This window comes from Rhipicephalus sanguineus, chromosome 3, assembly GCF_013339695.2.
Source record: "Rhipicephalus sanguineus isolate Rsan-2018 chromosome 3, BIME_Rsan_1.4, whole genome shotgun sequence".
Classification (NCBI taxonomy): Eukaryota; Metazoa; Arthropoda; class Arachnida; order Ixodida; family Ixodidae; genus Rhipicephalus; species Rhipicephalus sanguineus.
This window is the reverse complement of record NC_051178.1, coordinates 66,532,846-66,538,261: the sequence shown is the minus strand read 5'-3', so window position 1 is coordinate 66,538,261 and position 5,416 is coordinate 66,532,846.

Genomic DNA, 5,416 nt, shown 5'->3' with positions numbered 1-5,416 from the left:
TGGTAAGATCTAGAATTCAACTAGACGTGAGGAAGGAACGGCAGAAACTGATACGCAAGAAGCCGATTAATGAACTAGCTATGCGAGGGAAAGTACAGGAATTCAGAGTTTCACTTCAGAATAGGTACGCGGCTTTAACCGAGGAAGCCGACCTTAGCGTTGACGCAATGAATGATAATCTGACTAGTATCATTAAGGAGTGTGCAGTGGAAGTCGGGGGTACAGTCGTTAGACAGGACACTGGTAAGCTATCCCAAGAGACGAAAAACCTCATTAAGAAACGTCAAGCTATGAAAGCCTCAAATGCAACAGACAAAATAGAGCTGGCGGAGCTTTCGAAGTTGATCAATAGGCGTAAAGTAGCCGACATAAGAAAGTATAATATGGAGAGAATTGAGCATGCTCTAAAGAACGGAAGAAGCCTCAAAGCTACGAAGACAAAACTGTGCATAGGCAAAAATCAGATGTATGCATTAAGGGACAAGGATGGCAAGGTCACAACCAATATGGATAGAATAGTTGAGGTAGCGGAAGAGTTCTACAGAGATCTGTACAGCAGCCGAGACAGTCAGGATGATAATGTAAGAAGCAGTAATATCCCAGAGGAATCTGACATCCCACCAGTATTAATAGGAGAAGTAAAGAAAGCCCTAAAGGGAATGCAAAGAGGCAAAGCCGCTGGTGAGGATCAGGTAACATCAGACCTGTTGAAAGACGGTGGAGAGATTGTGTTAGAGAAACTGGCCACCCTGTATACGAAGTGTCTCTCGACAGGGAGGATACCAGAATCTTGGAAGAATGCCAACATCATCTTGATCCATAAGAAAGGGGACGTCAAGGACCTGAAAAATTACAGGCCCATCAGCTTACTGTCCGTTGTCTACAAGCTATTCACAAAAGTAATTGCTAACAGAACTAATACGGCATTAGAGTTTAATCAACCAAGGGACCAGGCAGGATTTCGTACAGGCTTCTCAACAATAGACCATATTCATACTATCAATCAGGTGATAGAGAAATGCGCGGAATACAACCAACCCCTATACATAGCCTTCATAGATTACGAGAAGGCATTTGATTCGGTGGAGACATCAGCAGTCATGCAAGCACTGCGGAATCAGGGCATCGACGAAGCCTATATAAACATAATGGAAGACATCTACAGCGCATCCACAGCCACTATAGTCCTTCATAAAGAAAGCGACAGAATCCCAATAAAGAAGGGCGTACGACAGGGAGACACGATCTCTCCAATGCTATTCACCGCGTGTTTACAGGAGGTTTTCAGGGCCCTAGATTGGGAAGAATTAGGGATAAGAGTTAATGGAGAGTATCTCAGTAACCTGCGATTCGCTGATGACATTGCATTGATGAGTAACGCGGGAGACGAATTACAGCTCATGATTACTGAACTGGATACGGAAAGTAGAAGAGTAGGTCTGAAAATTAATATGCATAAAACTAAAGTAATGTGGAACAATCTTGGCAGAGAACAGCGCTTTGCGATAGGTGGCGAGACACTGGAAGTTGTAAAGGAGTACGTCTACTTAGGACAGGTAGTAACCGCGGAGCCGAACCATGAGAGTGAAATAACTAGAAGAATAAGGATGGGATGGGGCTCATTCGGCAAGCACTATCAAATCATGAATGGTAGTCTACCACTATCTCTCAAGAGGAAGGTATATAACAGCTGCATCTTACCGGTACTTACCTACGGAGCAGAAACCTGGAGACTTACAAAGAGGGTTCAACTTAAATTGAGGACGACGCAGCGAGCGATGGAAAGGAAAATGATAGGTGTAACAGACAGGAAGAGAGCAGAGTGGGTCAGGGAACAAACGGGGGTTAAGGATATCATAGTTGAAATTAAGAAGAAGAAATGGATATGGGCCGGCCACGTAGCACGTCGGCAGGATAACCGGTGGTCATTAAGGGTAACTGACTGGATTCCAAGAGAGGGCAAACGCGTGAGGGGAAGACAGAAAATTAGGTGGGTAGATGAGATTAAGAAGTTTGCCGGTATAATGTGGCAGCAGAAAGCACAGGACCGGGTTGATTGGCGGAACATGGGAGAGGCCTTTGCCCTGCAGTGGGCGTAGACAGGCTGATGATGATGATGATGATGACTACACAAGGCTGTGTCATGCTTTGCCGTCTCCCTCCTCGTTTCCTTCCTCCTCACGCTGACATCACCCCTCCTTACCCTCACTTCCCTTTCCCACTCCCTTGCTATACTATACTATGCATGGCCATGCTACGCTCGCAGGTGCTTAGCGCATACCCGCTTTCTGCGGCGCATACCCGCCGAGTTTTCTGTCTACGACAGCGGTTTTACTCCGAGCGAGAGACCGCCAGGGGGCGCCGAGCAGTGAAGACCTACTGTCACTGCCCTCCGCTTTCTCTAAGGTTTTCAAGGAGCACGATCACTCAAACCCATCTACAAATCGTATATTCTACTTCGTGAAGTTTCGAGGATTCCGTAGATATCAAGATCTCGGGCCAGGACCAACTTCACGAGAAGAAACCATTGCGTGAAGATTGGATGAACATGTCAAGACGCTCACCATAACGACAACAGCCGGCGTCGCGCGTCGCGAGAGACCCTGGGTACGACGGTTTTGTGTGTGTGTGTGGGCGCATGGACTAGCAGCCAGTGAACTTTGGACACTTGCTTTGCTGCCACGGCACAAGGACTCGAGGTGAGCGATATTCACTTCACCTTCGTGAGCTTTTGTGTGACACGACAAAAAACCGGCGGAAAATGTGTCAGCCTAAGAGCTACGACTAACTCGGCAGAAGCGGCGGCCACCTTTTCCTTTATTCTACCAAGCAAGACTAGCCGGGCTTGATCGCCTTTTTTCGCCATATGGAAGTCGATGAAGAGCTTCCCGGCCCTTCTCGGACGCCGGAATTACTCAGCACCGCCGCGGACGCGAGCGGAGTCGCGTCTCCGCAGACAAGTTCCCATGAAGAGCCGGCGTCTGCCGACGCGGCTCTCGGAAACGAAGATAGTGACGCGACCTGTTTGGAAGGCCGCGCATGGACTGAGGACGCTTGGCATACCGTCCTCTCGCGCAAGAAAAAGAAGAACCAGTTAAAAAAGCAGCACTCCCAGACGGAGAAGGCTATGAACCCCAAAGAGCAATCGAAAAGCGATCCACTCGCCGAAAAAGAAAAAAAGTCAAGCCAGGCAGGGTTTCCACCGGATGAAACGACGCGGACCGCCTCCTCTGCCAAAAGAGGATATCAAGGTAATTCTGAGGCCGCATAAGGGTCTCTGGGTGAAAAACATATTGGGGCTGGAACTCTCCAGGGCTGTGATAGATGCCTGCCAACGAAGTTTCAACGGCAACGACTTTCTGTTGCGGATTCACCCAGGATCAAACATTGTAATCATATCTACGCCAAGCGTGGAAGTGGCGAGTAGGCTGCGAGATATCCGCCAATTAAACATCAGGGGACAAATTCACGCCTTCAATGCATACGTGGCCGACCCCGAAGGTGTCCTGCGGGGAATAGTTCACGGAATACCAGCCGGAACTTCGCAGGATGAGGACGCAAGGGGTGAAGATTGAGAGAGCAAGAATGTTGGGTTCGTCAAAGACGGCGATTATCACATTCACGGGCAGCGTGCTGCCGCGGAGCGTATACATAATGGGGGCCGAGTTAATCTGCTACCCATACAAGCCAACAGTACAGGTCTGCAAGATATGCCTCTTAACCGGGCACCGCACGGACGTTTGTCCAACTCCAAATGTCAACGTGTGCCTCAAGTGCGGGGCAAGAGAACCAACGCAAGGGCATGACTGCACCCCTAAGTGTGTCATCTGTGACGGCGAACACCCCACGGGAGATCGTCTGTGCAAGAAAAAACATAAGAGCGTTGCGCCTCCCAGAAAATCGAGGATAGACCAGACAAAAGAGAGGGGAGGTCAACCTGAATGGACCGGCGATGTCATGACGTCTGGAGAATTCCCTCAACTAGAACTGCACAAGCCTCGATGGTTCAGCTCGGAGCGGCAGGAACAGCACCAGCCAAGATCGAGATCCCGATCAAGGTCGCGATCGAGATCCCACTCAAGGAACCACTGGCAAAACAACAACAACACGGCACCTCCGGCCTCCGGGAAATCCAGCCTAAAGAACCAGACAATCGGTGGAGGGCCTCTGGACAGGGCGGGTTCCCCCCAGGAAACAGAAGAAGCGCAAGCCTCCGGCCGGACAAATACATATCAGGTGAGCTTTGCGAGGGAAGTGTCTTCCAATGCTCCAATAACAGAAAATCCACAATATAAGAAAATATTGGAAGAAAATAAGAGGCTGACCCAAGAGGTCAAACAACTCAGAAAACAAATGGCCGAAGAGCGTAATGATTTACAGGCGGCAATATCTTCATTGGAGAGAAGGTTAGAGGCTAAACTGCAACCACAAAATTCGAAAGGGATAGCCGGAGGGTGTAGTGAGAGCAAAAGAGAACGAACATCAATAAAACCCGCGAATTCGAGGGGAACCGCGTCGTCGGCTGAAGTAGGACAAGGGAGAATGTTCGAAGGAACCCCCACCTCGCACCCAACAGTAAATAATTCCGACCAAATAACTCGGCAAATACAGGCGCAGTTGCAGGAAAACAGGGAAGGTATAGCTAACGTTAATAAACTCCTCGCCGATTTCATGATGGAGATAAAATCTTTCGTCGGAGAGGAATTAAAAACTCAAAGGCAATACGTAAATGAAGCTGTGGGCAGCATGCAGAGGGCAATGAACAAGCGCCCTCGCTCGACCTCCGCTAGCAGTAGCAAACAACCAAAGGCGGATCGCGGCGACGCGGAAGCTCCCATACATCATGGCCAAAAATAATTGGAAAAGTGTGGAATAATTAGAGATCTGGCAGTGGAATTGCCGCACTTTTCACAAACGCGCAGCAGCACTCCAGAGCTATGTAAATTCGGCACCAATTCCACCTGATGTGGTATGCTTGCAAGAAATTGGTCCCAAAATGGTGAAGGTGCAAGGATATTACGTTCTTCAGAGCCCAAATTATCCCCGCATAGCCACGCTGGTGAGCAAGATGATTGCGGCAAAGGCAGAGTACGTCGAAAGTCTCAAGATCAATCACCAAATTATCAGTTTATTCCCCCAAAAGAGAGGCAAACCAAGGACTATAATAGTCAACGTATACAGTCCTCCAAGAGACAAATGCGATGACTTTAGCGAGCGCCTCGCTGAGACGTTTAAAGTCGCAGGCAACAAGGACCGCCTTTTGGTTTTGGGTGCTTTTAACGCACCCAACACCACATGGGGTTATACGAAAGACTCACCGAAGGGAAGGCGTCTCGAACACGCAGCGTCTAGGCTAGGTCTGAGTTTAATAACTCTCCCCACCGCGCCCACAAGAGTGGGCAACAGCGTAAGTAGG